The sequence below is a fragment of the Lithobates pipiens genome, unplaced genomic scaffold (genome assembly GCF_037356315.1).
Source record: "Lithobates pipiens isolate NorthernLeopardFrog02 unplaced genomic scaffold, aLitPip1_a1.2 Scaffold_19, whole genome shotgun sequence".
NCBI lineage: Eukaryota > Metazoa > Chordata > Amphibia > Anura > Ranidae > Lithobates > Lithobates pipiens.
The window spans coordinates 154511013-154530838 of record NW_027507764.1 but is presented as its reverse complement, the minus strand read 5'-3'; the positions used below and the strand labels follow the sequence as shown (position 1 = coordinate 154530838).

The 19826-nt window shown below is 45.2% G+C and overlaps 1 protein-coding gene across 1 annotated transcript in view; it reads right to left on the bottom strand.

Annotated features, from left to right (window-relative positions):
- Positions 1 to 19542, bottom strand: part of LOC143998225 (pancreatic lipase-related protein 2-like) — a 51423-nt gene extending 31881 nt beyond the window's left edge. Inside the window, exon 1 of the mRNA XM_077493927.1 lies at positions 19379 to 19542. The gene's annotated coding sequence lies outside the window, so the exon portion shown is untranslated. The remainder of the gene's footprint in view (positions 1 to 19378) is intronic.
- Between the last annotated feature and the right edge of the window lie 284 nt (positions 19543 to 19826).

Sequence of the window (19826 nt, the reverse complement as noted above, 5' to 3'; positions counted from 1 at the left end):
TGTGAACCCAGCCTTAACCTCTTCCAGACCAACCGCCACAGTTATACTGTGGCAGGTTGGCTCCCCTGCGCGGAAATCACGTAGCTATATGTCGGCTAGCGGGGTCCGGATAGCGGGGTGCCGATGCTCGTGGCTGGCGGTCGCGATGACCGCTGGCCACAAGCGATTGAGAGCAGGAGACACAGAACAGGGATGACTGTGTTTAAATACACACTTCCCTGTTCTGTGAGGAGTGACAGATCATGTGTTCCTAAGACCCCTTTCAAACTGCCAGCATTTTTCAGGTGCTACAGCGCTAAAAATAGCACCTGTATAGCGCCTGAAAAAAGCTGCTCCATGCACTCCGGTGTGAAAGCCTGAGTGCTTTCACACTGGAGTGTAGCGCTGGCAGGGCATCACAAAAAGTTCTGCCAGCAGCTTCTTAGGAGCGGTGAACTCGCCGCTGCTCCCCATTGAAATCAATGGGGCAGGGCAGCACAGCGATACCCCCGACAAAGCGCTGCTCCGGCTGCATTTTGTGGATGGATTTAACCCCTTTTCGGCCATTAGAGGGGGGGTTAAAACCGCCCCCGCTAGCAGCCGAATAGCGCCGCTTTACCGCCGATGCCCCCCCGTGGCTCAGTGTGAAAGCCCTCTAATAACTAGGAACCACGATCCGTCACTTCCTCTAGTTAGTCCCTCCCCCTTCAGTTAGAATTACCTCCCAGGGAACACTGTTAACCCCTTGATCACCCCCTTGTGTTAACCCCTTCACTGCCAGTGACATTTTACAGTAATCAATGCATTTTTAATCGCACTGATTGCTGTATTAATGACAATGGCTCCAAAAATGTGTCAAAATTGGCCAATGTGTCCGTAATGTTGCAGTCATGACAAAAATCGCAGATCGCCGCCATTACTAGTAAAAAATAATAATAATAATTAAAAAAATAATAAAAATGCTATAAATCTATCCCCTATTTTTTTAGACACTATAACTTTTGTGTAAACCAATCAATATAAGCTTATTTTTTTTTACCAAAAATATGTCAAAGAATACATATCGACCTAAACTGAGAAAAAATTAGCTGCTCTTTTTTTGTTTATAGCACAAGTAAAAACCACAGAGGCGAGCAAATACCACCAAAAGAAAGCTCTATTAGTGGGAAAAAAAGGACGTCAATTTTGTTTGGGTACAACATCGCATGACCAGGGCTGAAGTGGTTAATATTGGGACCGTTGCCTCTAATGCTAAGCCTACTGTAGATACTATTGTACTTTTTATCACATGGACCATATACTTAGGGGCTCTGAATTCTTCCTTTTTGCGCCATTACCATTTGCATTACAGACATCAATGTGTGACAATGTCTGTGTCCCCACTGAGATATTCCTAAACGTCCTGCACCAATGCAGACCTTCCAAAAGCACCCATTCTTGAAACCAAGAGGCACGCCACTCCTCATCATCTCTGCCGTCTCATTACAGTCAATGAACCCTAGGTGTCGGCACCCATCATAATGGAAATGTAGGCGCTGCCATGGCTGTCCTCCTTGTGAAAATGTTACTTTTATGGCTGATTTTCCAACTCCCTTGCTCAACACTTTGAGTCACTCAGTTGGGATTAAAGTAGAACTAAAGGCAAAACATATTTTTTAATAAGTAAGGAAGGGATAACCCCTGTTAGGTTCTATTTTGCCCTGCATATCCCATTGGGGAGATTTCCCTTCACTTTCTGTCCCATAGCCAAAACAGGAAGTGAGAAGAATTCCCTGCAAAGTGAGGGAATCTCTGGTTGTCACCAGAGTCAGTGTCCCCATTGGAAGATTTCCCCTCTATTCCTGTTCCTGTTCTGAGCTCAACCCAAAATTTGGAATTTTCTTTTACTTTCACTTTTGATGATAAAAGTATGGTAAACAGCACAAATAGAGAGGGAGAATCTCCCTAACGGGGGCACAGACATCAGTAAAAACTGATAGGGGTGCTAATTTCTCTCCAGTCTATCAAAAATTAAAACAAAAAGTTTACCTTTAGTTATACTTGTAGCGCATCCCCTAGGGAGCCACAAGTAGAACTGGGATCCCCTGCCCTGCATAGCCAGGCACATTGAATTTTCAGAGCCACACCTGAGTCAAAGAATAGCCCAGTGCTTTTTTTTTTTGTTAGTTTATTTTATTTGAGGGATCAGAACTTGGATAGGGATTGGGAAATTATGGGATTCCCACTTGACTTCAAACATCTTCAGGGACAACTTTCCTATATACAATCTCTATATACACTCTTCTACTTCCTCCAGCACTAACATGCTTGCAGAGCTGGCACACTGTTTTATTTTAATAATTTTATTGAATAAAAACAGTGAAAAGTGATGTGAAATTCATACCCAAACTAAAGTCTGTGTTCCATCACATAGAGGTTTTTAAACTGTGAATACACCAGCCCGTGTATTCTAGTTGGAGAGCAGGAATGAGCCCTGCTGCAAAGTATTGCATCGGAAATTGTAATTACATGCCCCTGTTAAACAGGGGCTGAAAATTTGGGCCTTAGGCACTGGTGCTGTTGCCACGACACTGCAATCCCTCACAGATACTCTAGTTGGAGTACAGGAATGAGCCTGCTGCAAAGTATAGCATCCAAAATTGTAATTACATGCCCCTGTTAAACTGGGGCTGAAAAATTGGGCCTTAGCCACTGGTGGCGGTGCCCAGAACCAAAAATGTTCTTCCAAGCTATCAGCAGGATCACTGAGGAGGAAGAGGATAGTCAGTCAACATAACAGGATAGTCACTCAGCATCAGCATAGACAGTCTTGAAGAGATGTGACATTTAAAAAAAAAAATATTCGGTTACATTAGCTTCAGGTGCTTGGTAGCTGGTGGTGATCCAACACTGATTCATCTTTATGAAGGTCAGTCGATCAACCGAGTTGGTGGACAGGCACACCCTGTGATCAGTTACAAAGCCTCCAGCAGCGCTGTTTGTGCATTCCGAAAGAATGCTGGATGCAGGACAGGCCAGTAGCTCAATTGCATACTGTGCAAGCTCTGGCCAGTGATCCATCCTCAAGACCCAATAACCCAGAGGATTTTCGGTGGGAAAGGTGTCCAAGTCTGACCTTGCCCCTAGGTATTCCTGCACCATGTAAATCAGATGCTGGCAATGGTTGCTGGAACCGATCATACCTTGGGGCTGCAGACTAAAAAACTGCTCCTTCTGTGACTGACCGAAGCCTCAGCAACACGTTGTCCAGGACCAGGAGTTTGTAACCTCCCAGTCTCTGGGAACGCATTGCACAGACCTTTCTGCAAGGCCTCCTGGATAGGGATGAGCCGAACACCCCCCGGTTCGGTTCGCACCAGAACTTTCGAACGGACCCCAAATTCGTACGAACTTTAGAACCCCATTGAAGTCTATGGGACTCGAACGTTTGAAATTAAAAGTGCTAATTTTAACGGCTAATATGCAAGATACTGTCCTTAAAAAGGGTTTACTCTAGTTTTATTGCAGGAATTAGCCCTGCTGCAAAGCATTGCATCAAAAATTGTTATTAAACGCCCCTGTTAAACAGAGGCAGAAAAATTGGGCTGATGGCATCACCCAGAACCAGAAATGTTCTTCCAACATATCAGCTGAGGAGGAAGAGGATAGACAATCAACATAACAGGACAGTCACTCAGCATCAGCATAGGCAGTCTTGAAGGGATGTGATATTTCAAAAAAAATTATTCGGTTACATCAGCTTCAGGTGCTTGGTAGCTGTGGGTGATCCAAGACTGATTCATCTTGATGAAGGTCAGTCGATCAACTGATTCAGTGGACAGGTGCACCCTGTGATCCGTAACAAAGCCACCAGCAGCACTGAAGGTGCCTTCCGAAAGAACGCTGGATGCAGGACAGGCCAGTAGCTCAATTGCATACTGTGCAAGCTCTGGCCCGTGATCCATCCTCAAGACCCAGTAAGCCAGAGGATTTTCGGTGGGAAAGGTGTCCAAGTCTGACCTTGCCCCTAGGTATTCCTGCACCATGTAAATCAGACGCTGGCGATGGTTGCTGGAACCGATCATACCTTGGGGCTGCGGACTAAAAAATTGTCTGAAAGCATCAGTCAGACGGCCACCTTCTCCACCGCTCCTTCTGACCGATGCCTCAGCAACATGTTGTCCAGGACCAGGAGTTTGTAACCTCCCAGTCTCTGGGAACGCGTTGCACAGACCTTTCTGCAAGGCCTCCCGGAGATGTCTCATCCTCTGCTCCCTCTGCGATGGCAAGATAAGGTCGGCAACCTTACCCTTGTACTGTGGATCAAGGAGAGTGGCCAGCCAGTAATGGTCCCTCTCCTTGATCCGAAGAATACGAGGATCCTTCCGCAGGCTTTGCAGGATCAGGGAGGCCATGCAGCGTAGGTTAGCTGAGGCATTCGGTCCGGAGTCCTCTGGGTCACTAAGGACAACATGATCCGCAGCTACCTCCTCCCAGCCACGTACAAGTCCACGTGTTTCTTGGGACTGTAAATAATCCCTACAAGACTGCTGCTGCTGATGCTGATTGCCAGCCTCCACCTCTATGCTGACACAATCATCCTCCCCCTCCTCTTCCTCCTCCTCATCCTCTTCCTGTGTGATGGGTGGCACAGCAGGAACACTGTCTGGATAAAGGGGGCCTTGAGAGGCAAGGAAGTCCTCCTCTTCCTGCCTCTGTTCTGCCTCAAGTGCCCTGTCCATTATTCCACGCAGCGTATGCTCCAAGAGGTGGACAAGAGGTACAGTGTCACTGATGCATGCACTGTCACTGCTCACCATCCTTGTGGCCTCCTCAAACAGTGACAGGACAGTGCATGCATCCCTCATCATGCGCCACTGGCGTGGTGAGAAAAAACCGAGCTCCCCTGACCCTGTCCTGGTGCCGTAGTCGCACAGGTACTCATTGATGGCCCTCTGCTGCGTGTGCAGCCGCTGCAGCATGGCCAACGTTGAGTTCCACCTGGTGGGCATGTCACATATAAGGCGGTTCTTGGGCAGGTTCAACTCCTTTTGGAGCTCAGCCAGCCGAGCACAGGCATTAAATGATCGGCGGAAATGCACACAGACTTTCCTGGCCTGCTTCAGGACATCCTGTAAGCCCGGGTACCTGCCCAAGAACCGCTGCACCACCAGGTTAAGGACGTGAGCTACACAGGGCACATGGGTCAGTTGTCCCTGTCGGAGGGCGGAGAGGAGGTTGGTGCCATTGTCGCAAACCACCATTCCTGGCTTAAGCTGGCGTGGCGTCAACTACCTCTCGGCCTGCCTCTGCAGAGCTGACAAAACATCCGCCCCAGTGTGGCTCCTGTCCCCCAAACAAACCAGCGCAAGCACGGCATGGCATTGTTTTGCCTGCGTACTTGCGTAGCCCCTGGAACGCCTACGGAGCACCACTGGTTCTGAGGACAGAGCACTGGAAGAGGCCATGGAGGAAGAAGAAGAGAAGGGGGTGGAGGAGAGAGGTGTGTCACAACCAATAGTAGCATTTTGGAGGCGTGGTGGCGGAACACCTCCAACACTACTGCACCTTGTCCTGCATCCTTCCCAGCTGCCAGAAGAGTGACCCAATGGGCCGTGAAAGACAGGTAACGTCCCTGTCCATGCCTGCTGGACCATGAGTCAGCGGTAATATGCACCTTACCGCTGACCGCCCTGTCCAGCGAGGTAAGGACATTGCCTTCCACATGCCGGTAGAGAGCCGAAATCGCCTTCCGTGAGAAAAAGTGGCGTTTGGGAACCTGCCACTGAGGAACCGCACATTGCACAAACTCACAGAAGGGGGCCGAGTCTACCAACTGAAAAGACAGCAGTTGAAGTGCTAGCAATTTAGCCAAGCTAGCATTCAATCGCTGGGCATGTGGATGGCTGGGAGTGAACAGGTATACTTGCAGTGAGTAGAAATATAATGATGGGGACACTCAGTGCCTTCTGAAGAGATGTTCTGGTAGCCTTCGTGGAGAGAGGTTGGTGAGGCATTCAAACGAAGAGTAGTACGTGGGGGCTCTGTTCGTCCCAAACGAAGAGTAGTACGTGGGGGCTCTGTCTGGCCCAAACGAAGAGTAGAAAATGGGGCTCTGTTTAATACTTTACAGGATAGATGTCGGAGCCCCCAGTGGATGGATCAGACATTACAAGCTGGATGTAGAGCCAGAGGGAGAGACTGTGGAGTTTGTGTCAGATCAAATGCAGCCAAGTCTTGCTGGGACTTGCTGGGATTAGTAGTCCATCACCAATTAATGTTCTCAAGTAAACGGTTGCTGCCATAAAGGGATACCGTAGGCCCCAGCCTACAAAGGGTCATCAAGTAAACTCACTAGGACTTATTCAGAGTGAGGCCTAGTCATGTTCTGATGGTGTGACAGGATTACTAAGACTGTAACAGAAAGTCATCGCTGGAGGAAGAAGTGTTCTTAGGTAAAAGTCTGTCAAGTTTAGCCATCTTGTCCTTCTGAGAAGTGTGACGTAGTTACTATATGTAGCGCTGGCTCCTGACGAGCATGCGCTATATGTTTTTTCAAAGTTAAATCTCCTGAAACCACAGTTGGGTTTTGGGGCTAATTTTACTAAATTATGGTTTCAGTGCCAGTCCAGCTGGGTTGCACTGGGTTCTCCTTGACCGCAGGTGTCGTTGTGACTGCCGGCAAGTGTGAGAACGCAGTCTAGCTGGGTGTATTGAATGCCATGTTTCTTTCGTAACCAGCCCAGTGGGAGTGTTCTCCCGCTGTGCATTCTGGGAGGTGGTATTTAAGGTACAGAGATCACGTGCTTCGGGGTTCCGTTCCAGAAGATATTTTCTGTCATTTTGATTCTGGTCCTCCTGACCAGCCCCCATGGCCCTCCTGGCCTAGGGTGCGGATCCATGCATTTCCAGGTCTCAGGGCTGGCTAGCTCGAGGCGACGCAACTGCAGGGACAGGCCTGAATGGAAATCGGGGCTTATTGATTCAAAGGTGGTCCGGTGCTCATCTAAGGAGAGGCCAGCAACTGGAGAAGCAACCAGGGGAGGACTCTTCAGGAGAGGCACAAGGTTGGTTTCTCTGAAGGAGCCTGGAGGCTTGGTTGAAGGACACTACATGTATCTACACTCATATCGCTGGACCGGCTGAGAGATACCGGTACCGTATGATAGCTCTTTAAATTTGTATATGTCCCTCAGTTATATTAAAGTCTGTGGCAGAGACTTTTCTCAAGTATTCTACATACAAGTCTGTGGCAGAGACTTTACTTTACTTAACACCCTACCAGCTGCAAGGACCAGTGAGAGGAGGTCTATCCGGGGGTTTTGAAATCCAGCTGTAAAACGGTTATTCTCTGGATTTCTTCTATAAGAGACTTTCCATTTTTGCAGTCCAAAGTACCTGAACTTTTTCCTAACCCTCTACCTGAAACTGAAAGACTCTGTTTCTACTTCAAATAAATAACCCAAAAGAATATTCAGTGTCAGTTTCCATATTTCTTTGGGCCATCTACCACGGGAAACCCGAGATGGAGAAGCAGTCAAGAAGGTAACGGTAGGCCCAATAAAACCAGCAGCTCCTGCGGGGGTCAGTGCTACATATATTCTTCAAAATACTAATTTATCCTATGGGCATCCCATGTCCCTTTTCCCCAACCAAGTTCAATCCCTAATAAAATAACAAAAATAAGCAAGAGACTGTTCATTGACTAAAGGAGTGTGTCTAATGCCGTGTACACACGATCAAACAATCGGGTGGAAAAGTCCGGCAAATTCAAGTCCGCTGGACAATCCCCCCGTGTGTAGCCTCCGGCATACTTTTTTGACCAGAAAGTACGGCGGACTTAGAAAGTAGTTTTGCACTCCAATCTTCCCGCCGGACTTGCATTTCGGCAGACAATCCGGCCGTGTGTATGCCAGTCCGCCGTACTTTTGAAATGAACGGACTTTTCCCGCCCGGAGAAAAGTCCGCTCATTTTGAGCGGGTCTCCAGGTAGGCGGGGCCCACGAAGGAGACGTCGCTGACCCCGCCACCTGGTATGGACTTAAAGGGGAACCCCAACACCGAAAAAATCGGCGTGGAGGGTCCCCCAGGTCCACATCAGACCATTGTCCGAGCACGCTACCCGGCCGGCCATGAAAGGGGGGGACGAGCGAGCGCCCCCCCTCCTGAGCCATACCAGGCCGCGTGCCCTCAACATGGGGGGGTGCCTTGGGGAAGGGGGCCGCGCGCCCCCCCACCCCAAAGCACCTTATCCCCATGTTGATGAGGACAAGGGCCTCTTCCCGACAACCTTGGCCGTTGGTTGTCGGGGTCTGCGGGCGGGGGGCTTATCGGAATCCGGGAGTCCCCTTTAATAGGGGGGCCCCGGATACCGGCCCCCACCCTATGTGAATGAGTATGGGGTACAATGTACCCCTACCCATTCACCTGTAAAATAAAGTTAAAAAAAACACAACACACAAGATAAAATAGTTTATTGCACAGCTTCAGGGGTCTTCCATCTTCGGGGGTCTTCTCGCCGGACTCCTCCGCTATCTTCTGCTAGCTCTTTTGCTAGTGGAGGAGCCTGGCTTTCTTCCTCGCCGCCGCCCTCTTCTTCCGACTTCGGGGGTCTTGTCCCCCTCTTCGGTTCGTCTGCCGGGCCACCGCGCCTTCTTCTAGCTCTTTTACAGGCGGTGGCGGCCATTTTACATTCTGTCTTTTGTCAGTGTAGGGAAAGGATACTGTGTGGAGCAGGGACAGTCAGTCTAATCACTAGCTTAGCTATTACTATTAGGTCCACAAAAGTCCTTTTAAGGACTTGTATAGGTGACAGTTTGGTGTTTGGAGCAGGGACAGTCTGCAATTCACTAGCTACTAGGTCCACAAAGGTCCTTTTTTAGGACTGGTATAGGTGTACAGTATATAGGGTTGTAATACACGTATAATATACTTTCTTTCAAATATAGAAAGCATATTATACTGCACTGCTGTGCTGCTGAGTGCTGACCGATTCTGCAGCTGTCATTTCTCAGTGTAGGGAGGGACAGTTTGGTGTTTGGAGCAGGGACAGTCTGCAATTCACTAGCTACTAGCTAGCTACTACTAGGTCCACAAATGTCCTTTTAAGGACTGGTATAGGTGTACAGTATATAGGGTTGTAATACACGTATAATATACTTTCTTTCAAATATAGAAAGCATATTATACTGCACTGCTGATCTGCTGAGTGCTGACCGATTCTGCAGCTGTCGTTTCTCAGTGTAGGGAGGGACCATTTGGTTTTTGGAGCAGGGACAGTCAGCAATTCACTACTAGCTAGCTACTATTAGGTCCACAAAGGTCCTTTTAAGGACTGGTATAGGTGTACTATTTGGTGTGCAGTATATAGTGGTGTAATACACGTATAAAATACTTTCAAATATAGAAAGCATAGTATAGTGCATTTCCACTGTGCAGCATTGTGACTGCTGAGCGGTTCTGCAGCGATACTACAAAGAGTGACAAACGCAATTAGAAAAAAGTATTATAACTGGTGTGATAGACCAGTGGCCCCCCAAAACGACTGAAGCGGGGTGTTATATACCTTCTTCCACATACATACTGCACTTCTCTAGAGACTTTTGTCTCCATTTAAAAAATGACAGGCAGAGGAAAGGGCAGGCCCTTCCGCAGGGGTGGTAGGGGTAGGGCAGGAGCAACAGGCTTGAGCCAAAGTGGGAAATTGCAGAAGGTGTGTTTGATTACGTCAAAGGATGCACCAGACTTGGTTGAGTGGCTCACTCAGCCTTACTCTTCTGCACCCTCCTCATCCTCTCGTTCTGCACCCTCTTTTTCACTCTCTGCTGTGTGCACCCCCAAAGACACTACCACCAACACCACCATATACCCTCCGCTTGAGTCACAGGAATTATTTTCTGATCCATCACAAGACATTGCCGATGCGCAGCCACTCTTGGCATTGGATCAGGAAGAGGAGGTAGCAACAACCGCCACTCAGCAGTCTGACGACAGTACCCAGATCAGCCCAAGGAGGAGGTTGGTCCCCGGTGTTGCTGCCTACTCCAGGATCTCTAATTATATCGGTGGGGAAGGTGACGTCGATGATGATGTGTCTAGTGATGTCACGTGGGTGCCCACAAGAGAGGAAGAGGAGGGGAGTTCAGAGGGAGATATGGACCAGCAGATAGGGAGGAGAAGCAGGTGGAACTTACATTGCACAGGAGGGACAAACCAGACTGCTAATGTATCAGGAGCGAGGCATCAACCATGTACGGCCACATCTGGTGCTCCCAGGATGCCAGCACATGGCTCCGCAGTGTAGGCATTTTTTAACGTGTCCACTGCTTACAATAGTGTTGCCATCTGCAGCCTTTGCAGTGAACGCATAAGTCGCGGTAAGCCCAACACTCACCTAGGAACGACTGCCTTAAGAAGGCACATGAGCTGCCATCATCGAGCCCAGTGGGAGCAACGGAACCTACAAAGCCACACTCCAGGCTCTCACTGTCCAGCCTCGTCTTCTACTTCTCCTTCTCCTCTCTCCTCACACTTGTCCTCCACTCCACCTTCCATCATGCCGTCCTCACGTTTTTCTTGAAAAAGGCAGGCTTACGTGGGCCAAATGTTCGAGCGTAAAAAATTATGACACGGGACAACCCTCTTGCCCAATGGTTGACGGCTGGCTTGTCCGAACTGATAGCCCGCCAACTACTGCCATATAAACTGGTGGATTCGGAGGCCTTTTGGAAAATTTGTGGCCATTGGAACACCACAATGGAAGGTCCCTATTTCTCAAAGAAGGGCATCCCAAAGCTATATGGCCATGTTTAGCGGCAAGTGAATGTATCTCTGGCACACAGTGTCGGTGCCAAGATACATTTGACCACAGACACGTGGTCTAGCAAACATGGGCAGGGAAGGTATATAACTTTTACTGCCCACTGGGTGAACCTTCCAATGGCCGTCAAGCATGTAACCCGTGGCACCCGTGTAGATTTGATTTTACCGCCACAAATTGCATGCAGGCCTGGCTCTTCTTCTCCTCCTGCTTCTCCATCCTCCCTATCCTCTTCGGCCGACTCCTCCTTTTTCTGCTGCTAGCGTCTCTTCCGCTGCGTCGCCCAAGATCCCCAGAACCTATTCAACATGCCAGGTGAGACATTACCATGCTGTGCTGTGTCTGTTGTGCCTGGAAGCCAAGAGCCACACTGGCCCTGCACCCCTTTCAGCTTTGTGTTCACAGGCAGATCAGTGGCTAACACCGCTCAATTTGACAGTTGGTAAAGTGATGTGTGACAATGGTGCTAATCTGCTTAGCACATTGAAACAGGGCAAAATTACACACGTGCCATGCATGGCACACTTCTTAAACTTGGTCGTGCAGCGATTCGTTGTCAAATACCCTGGGGTCCAGGACATCTTGCGGCAGGCAAGGAAAATCTTGGCCCATTTCAGAAGATCTTACACGGCCATGGCTCGCCTTGCTGACATTCAGCGGCGACACAATCTGCCGGTCAGACGTCTTATTTGCGATTGCCCAACGCGATGGAACTTAACCTTCTATATGCTTGATAGGCTGCTCCAGCAGAAACGTGCAGTTAACGACTACATGTATGAACTCTGCGGCAGAACAGGTTCTGGGGAGCTTGGTTTTTTTCACCACGCCAGTGGCTGCTCATACGTGACACATGCAGACTTCTACGGCCATTTGATGAGATCACCAAACTGGTCAGTAGCAGCCATGGCACCATCAGTGACATCATAACTTATGCCTTCTTTAAGGAGCGTGCATTGCGTCGTGTCATTGATCAAGCCGTGGAGGAGCAGGAAGATGAGGAAGTCGCAGTGCTGAATGAATGCCCAGGGGGGCTACTCTATCTGAGACAAGTCAACAACAGGAGTCTGAAGAGGAGTCAGAGGAGGATGGTGCCGGGGCAGATGAGGAGGAGCAAGAAGAGCATGCTTTAAACCTTTCTGGGTTCAGTGTTGTTGTCCGTGGATGGGGAGAGGAGAACGAGGAGGATGACATTATCCTGGATGATGGGCAGGAGCCAGGCCACCACACCGCTTCCAGTTTAGTGCAAATGGGGGCCTTCATGCTCCAGTGTTTTAACAGGGACCCCCGTATAAAAAGCATAAAGGTCAAGGAGCAGTACTGGATGACAACGTACTTAGACCCTGGTACAAACACAAAATGGCGGAAATGTTACCACCATCACAGAGGGCTGTCAGAATGGAGCACTTCCAGGCCTTGCTTAGAGAAATTATGCATTCTGCTTTTGCGTGCGCTGGAAGAGGTATTCCCACTCCCAGAGAAAGAGTTGTGGGTACCAATCGAACAGCACCTGCAAGAAGAGGGCGGTTTGAAGATGTGTTGGTCACTTCTGATATGAGATCATTCTTTCAGCCGACCCATCGACAGGTGTCATCCGGATCCAGCATCAGGGAACGTCTAGACCGACAGGTGTCCGACTACATCGGGTTAATGGCCGATGTGTACGCTCTGAGAAGTGATGAACCCCTGGACTACTGGGTGGGCAGTGCTCTCTACCATGGTGCTGGTGCTGGTGTCAGTGCGCTCTATCTCAGTGCTGGTGTCAGTGCTCTCTATCACGTTGCTGGTGTCAGTGCTCTCTACCACGGTGCTGTGCTGGTGTCAGTGCTCTCTATCTCGGTGCTGGTGTCAGTGCTCTCTATCTCGGTGCTGGTGTCAGTGCTCTCTATCTCGGCGCTGGTGTCAGTGCTCTCTATCTCAGTGCTGGTGTCAGTGCTCTCTATCTCGGTGCTGGTGTCAGTGCTCTCTATCATGGTGCTGTTGTCAGTGCTCTCTATCACGGTACTGGTTTGGTGTCAGTGCTCTCTATCTCTGTGCTGGTGTCAGTGCTCTCTATCACGGTACTGGTTTGGTGTCAGTGCTCTCTATCTCTGTGCTGGTGTCAGTGCTCTCTATCACGGTGCTGGTGTCAGTGCTCTCTATCTCGGGGCTGGTGTCAGTGCTCTCTATTTCGGTGCTGGTGTCAGTGCTCTCTATCTCGGTGCTGGTGTCAGTGCTCTCTATCATGGTGCTGGTGTCAGAGCTCTCTAACTCGGTGCTGGTGTCAGTGCTCTCTATTACAGTACTGGTGTGGTGTTAGTGCTCTCTATCTCGGTGCTGGTGTCAGTTCTCTATATCTCGGTGCTGGTGTCAGTGCTCTCTATCTCGGTGCTGGTGTCAGTGCTCTCTATCACGGTGCTGGTGTCAGAGCTCTCTATCTCGGTGCTGGTGTCAGTGCTCTCTATTACAGTACTGGTGTGGTGTTAGTGCTCTCTATCTCGGTCCTGGTGTCAGTGCTCTCTATCTCGGTGCTGGTGTCAGTGCTCTCTATCTCAGTGCTGGTGTCAGTGCTCTCTATCTTAGTGCTGGTGTCAGTGCTCTCTATCTCGGTGCTGGTGTCAGTGCTCTCTATCACAGTTCTGGTGTGAGTGCTCTCTATCTCGGTGCTGGTGTCAGTGCTCAGTCTCTATCGCATTGCTGGTGTCAGTATTCTATCTCAGTGCTGGTGTCAGTGAGGGAGATAGCGGAGAAGCCAATCAGCAGGCAGTGCCAGCACCATGGCTGAGGATTCGCACTGGACTGGCACCTCCGGACCACAGCAGTGGAGCCCTGCATAGGTGGGGGTAAGGGCTGGGCAGAGGGAGGGGTCAGGGGTTTAAACACAGCTTGGCACACTGGGACATTGGCACAGGACTGCGCTGCCCTGACTGTGGCACTGATCATCTCCTGCACCCCCTTCATAGCCTGCCCTGACTTTGCCTCTCCTCCATGGCCTTCATGCGCTCCTGAATTAACAACATTTCACAGATAAAAAAAGAATGCTTGTCGTTGCCGATCCCAGATTCACTTAATACTTCTGGTATGTCAGTGTCCATGTTGTGGGGCTATGTGTGCACAGCTAGTAAGTAGTTTGTGGCTGAAAATATGACCTGGAGGTTTTTAAGGTTCGCCTGCCATTGAAGTGAATGGGGTCCACCACGAACCTATGGGCACGTTCGCAGATCACGTTTGTGAAACGTCCCATAGGAAGTTCATCCATCACTAATAGCATCATTAAAATGTTAAATATGAATTTAAAAGGATTTGGCAGTATTCAATAAAATAAAAATAAATCTTCTCTTTCACTGTTTATCCCCCCGTAGTTTTGTGGGTATTGTTTTTACTATAAAACTGGTTTGGCTAAAAAATGGCTATCATCTTCGTAATGTTACCAGTGGTATTTAGTTTAATTTGTATTTCTCCTTTTATAAAGGCTAAGAAATATTTCAACTGCTGTGAACATAAAAAGCTTACAAATTAGCATGGGCATGATAAAGCACCATCCGCTGGCAGTTGGCCTTTAACGATACTGAAAAAATGTCATTCAACTGATATGCCTGTTAACAGTTCTGTGCTTTTAGCTAAACCTCAAGCAGAGCAAGTTCAGCAATGTTAGTCAATGCCAGTCGACAAAAGTTGTTCATCACACAGAGTACAAACATCAGCTTTGACAGCAAGCCTTTCAATAAAAATAAATGTGATGCTCAGTAATTGTCATTGTTTTGCATGCTCACATTCATCTATTAACAAACACAGGTTTTCAGAATCCACAAGCAACCTTTATGTTTATATAAGTCTTATCATTGCTGCTAATGTAATGAATTGTGCATGTGTTTATTCATAATATGGCATTCATCATTTGTCAATGGCAAAGAAAAAGAAAAAGATTTTAATGTATTTATTACAGTTCCCTGTGGTATATAGAAATTCTTGCTAGACTTTAAAATCTTCCAACTCTGGCTATAAAAATGTATGCCCAAAAGATTAGCTGCCCAAAGTATGGACAAAGAAAAAATTCATAGCAACGAGTTTCTGGACTCCTTTATTTCAGGTGGCTAGATGGAAATAGTTGATTTTTCTAAAGGACCATGCAATTCAGAGTAATGGTACCAAAGGTTGTAGGCTTTGCATTTTACCAATATACATGGTTATGACCTCTACTTACAATAATCTTATATTTGTTCTATCAACAAATATTAATGGAGAAAAACCTGGCTCAGTGACCCTAATGTGTGGTCTTTTATTCCCTTCTGATACAAAATATTAGCCCTAACTTTAAACCATACAAGAAATCCCAGAAATATTAGTGAGACAGCTTTATAGGGAGGGATGGTCCAAAATCATATGTTATAATTATGCAAATCTAATAAGCTTCAAGAAAACTTTTATAGAAGTTATCCAAGGTTCAAGGAGATATTAACCACTTACAGACCAGAGGATTTGGCTGCTTAATGACCAGGCCATTTTTTGCGTTACGGCTCTGCGTTGCTTTAATTGACAGATGCGTGGTCATGTGATGCTGTTTCCAGAAAAAATTATGTCATTTTTTTCCCCACAAATAGAGCTTTCTTTTGGTGGTATTTGATTACCTATGCGTTTTTTATTTTTTGCGCTATACACAAGAAAAGAGTGACAATTTTGAAAAAAATATATATATATTTTTTACTTTTTGCTATAATAAACATCCCCAAAATGTTTTTAAAAAACAAATTTCTTCCTTAGTTTAGACCAATATATATTCTTCTACATATTTTTGGTAAAAAAAATCACAATAAGTGTATATTAATTGGTTTGTGCAAAAGTTCTAGCATCTAAAAACGATGGGAAAGATGTATGGCAATTTTATGGCATTTTTATTATTATTATTTTTTTTTACTAGTAATGGCAGTGATCTGCGATTTTTAGCGGTACTGCAACATTTCAGGGGGCAAATCGGACATTTTTAACACATTTTTGGGACCATTGACATTTATAGTGATCAGTACTATAAAAATGCACTGATTACTGTGTAAATGTCACTGGCAGGGAAGCGGTTAACACTAGGGGGCAATCAAGAGGTTAAATGTGTATCCCTAGGTGTGTTCTAACTGTGAGGGGATAGGACTGACTGGGGGAGGAGTCTCCCCTGACAGAACAGGGATTTGTGTGTTTAGACACACAAATCCCTGTTCTTGCTCTGATGTACGCAATCGCATGTGGCTGGCGATCCTTTGGGGGCGCGTGCCTGCTATCGACCTTAAAGGTACAGATGAACCCATATGGCGATTCGCGTGAATGAACCACTTTGCCGCCATATATCAGTGTGAGCCGGTCGGCAAGTGGTTAAAGAGTATGTAAACCCTACATTTCATATTCTTGATATGTGCCTGTTGCACCATGTAATTGAATGAAAAGGCATCCTGTTCTCTTTGTATTGCTTCCTTTGTGTTGAATCCCTGGTGTTTCTGCCACTTCCTCTACTTTCCTATTACAAACTGACCGCACTAAGCAGGAGAACACAGCGTGGTCAATTCTCTACCTGTGCTAGGAACTTGTCCTGACAAACACAAACACACAGCCTTTCACTGGGAAGTTGTTTGTGCTTCTGTTTCTCCTCTCCTAGCTCTTATGCAGCTGAGAACAGAGGAAATGTGATCAATTATAAAAAAGGGAAAAAGGTATATATAATGTTTTATATCTACAGTATACACAAATTTTCTGCCATTCATTTCTATTTTAAACTGAATGTGTTGTTTTGAAAGGTGAGGGCTTACATATACTTAAAATTAAATAGTTCACATATGTTTTCCAGCTTGAATTGTACAATTCCTACAAGGCAGAGGGCAGTAAGGCCGAGGGAAAAGGGAGAGAGGAGGCAGATTTTTCCAGCTCTAGTTTCCCTCTGGTAAGCGTCTGTACACACTTATTAGAGGGAGCTAACCCAAGGTGCAGATCTGTGCCTAGCCAGCCAGGTGGAGATCTAAGCGCAGACATTCGTTTACAGGGCATAGAAATTGACATTCCTATGAAAAAATCAAAATTTTTGATATTCCTCTTCTTTTGGTGTACATGTTGCAAATCCCCATAAACACGGGCATACTATGTTTATTTGATACATGTTAAGTACATATTATACGTGTGCCAAAAAAAGTCAGAAAAACTATACTTTATTGGGTACAAAATGTTGATCAAAAACATGAAAACTGCATTTTAGTTTAAGGTTGCATGTGTTTTGTTCTGACTTCATTTAAGATCAGTCCACATTTTAGGAGTCATTTATGCAGAAATTCAGGTAATTCCAAAGGATTTGCAAAGTTTTTTCTACATTTGCTTTGCCATAAATCCCATCTAATTTTCACAGGTAGTTGTATCTTATCTGTGCTTGCACATGCTTGAATTTTAGCACAAGTCAAGTTAATTCAGCGAATTATATAACCAGACATTTATTTTAATCCACACTCCCAGCAGACACATTTTGGAATATAGACGGAGGTGGTTTTGAAGGTACTTTCCAGCCCTTCATCTTTTATACCTGCAATGCAGTAATTCTAAGCAATGTAGCAACTTTGTGGAGTAAAAATGTAAAATTCACATTATCTATCATTATATAAAATCCAGGCTTTTGTTCATTCGTTAAAACCCCAATCAGGTAAAATATTTTCCTATTTTACTCTCTTAAGTGCAGTAGTAAGGAATTAATAGATTATTGTATGGACTGTGAAGAAAGACTATCCTATATTTTTTTCACTACAAAGTATTACCTAAAATTAGCATATCATTTTCATTGTATCTGGCCTAATATTTACAACTACTGAATGATCAACTGTGTTAGATTTGTAATCGAATTGTTTTCAGCATAATGGTGACCATTGGAAAGACTGGGCTGCCAGCCCCACTCGAGGGGTCTTTCCTTTAAAGCTGAATTGTAATTTAGAAAATGAAATACAGCTAGACTTTTGTTTTCATTTTGATCAGTTCATGTTAATATTTTACCTTTATAGCCTTGAGGCCCAGCTCTTTTCTCTTTAAATTCCCTTGAGTCTCATAATGTTTATTTTTTATTTTTTTGGCAATGATTTTGTTTCACACATAATATCTATAATATACATTTTGTTGTCTACAATATTATATTATACATACTGTATGCTTTAGAGATAGATTGGGCTTTAAGTTGGTAGCAAATTTGGATGCATTTTTTCTACTTCTTTTTTGCATGTTCCTGTTTTTGTCCTAAGACAATGTTAATGTAATACTTACATCCCCATATATGTTCCACAAAATATACTTAATAAATTGTGCTGATTAATATTATATAACAATAGTATAACTTTTATGGTAATGGTAAAGCTCAAAGTGAAGATATGTGTTTTACTTTAAGATAACTTTAATCCTCTTTCAAGATAAGATTAAGTAAGGTTTATCAGGGTACAAGTAAGTTATCAAATGTTCATGTAAATTAATGCAATGCCATTAGAATTTTTAGTGATTGCAAACCTGTAAAAAAAAGTTGCCATCATACTAATTAGTATGATGGCAACTTTTTTTTACAGGTTTGCATTCACTAAAAATTCTAATGGCATTGCATTCTTTTACATGAACATTTGATGCTTGCGCTGTGAAGGCAGATCACCCAAGATCATTTTTGTTACCTGGTGAGACAAGGCATGATACTTTCCTGATGTTGAGTACATGTGGCCTGATCTGTTTTAGGAGGGGGCCAGCATTTGTCTCCCCCTTTCCTAGCCAGTCAGCTTTCATTTCATTCTTGGATGAGGGTTTGGTATGGATTTTGAGGCAAGCCCACATCATTTATTTTTTGCCTGGGGAACACCCTTAAAATCCCAAACAAACCCTCATCTAGATGGATTCTGTATTAACATTTTAGGGGTAACCCATATGAAATTTTTGGTATTTTTTTTGTCATTCTTGCTGAAGGATATACTACATCAAAAGTAAAATTTTAGAGAGAAAAACAGTTGTTCATTTACATTTTATTTTAAAAGAATTGAACCCCAATAATATATTTTGGAAGTCCCCATACTATGTTTTACAAATAAATTCCAACATGCCAGTGACATTTTTTATACCAGCAATTAAAATTATTATTTTTTCTTTCTAAATGTAACTTTGTTGTAGTACATTGTATACATTGTACAAGTGAGAAACTCCACATGAGGGTTTAGCGTTTAGGACATCTCCCGGGCATGTTATTAAAAGAATTGGGCATTTTTTAATGTTTCACTTTATTCATTATGAAATTACTCCCTGCAAAGATTTTTTTATTTTACATTAGTACATGTACCCCAGAGCAGTGCCAATCCACTGATGCCTATTTGACAAGCCCTTGTCTATTAGCCTTTCAAATGGTCGGGATTGATTTTAAAGATTTGCTTCTTCATCAGGGTTTTGATTAGCATTCCAGCTTGTGAGCTTTTCTACAAACATCTTATAAATCAAACCCAGGTATGTTCAGCTCATCCCTATTTAGTAACACAACATTAGTGGATGTAAGAAACATAAATATATATGTTTAATTGGGTTGACTTAAGATCAGCTGTAGCCAAAAATGTAAATACAGAAAACACATATAAAAGAAGACAGACTTACCTGTCCTGGTAGCCATTCTTGGAATCTTTCATACCACAGTTCCACTTGAGTGCGTGTCTCACACAGTATTAGATCACGACCACAAAAATTGAGAAGTTTGAAAATAAACTAGCTGGGAGGATACAGTGGGATTGCTCAATTCTTGGAATCTTTAGTCTGTTGCTGAGCAAAGCCAACCAAAGAATCTTCCCATTCAACACACTTCTGGGTTTGTTCAATGCCTACAACTGTCAACACACTTTTTCTCCTGCTGACCCCTACATCACTAGGGGATTTTTTTGTGTTTGTAATTATTAGTGACAAAGATTAGCCAACATATGTAAGGTCATTTCTTTACTACTCAGAAGTTTTGCATTCAAAACAAATTTCTGGATTGTGTAACTATTAGATTGTACGTTTTCAAGAGCAGGGTGTCAGGCTAGGTGCAGATAACAAGTAACAGTTCAGG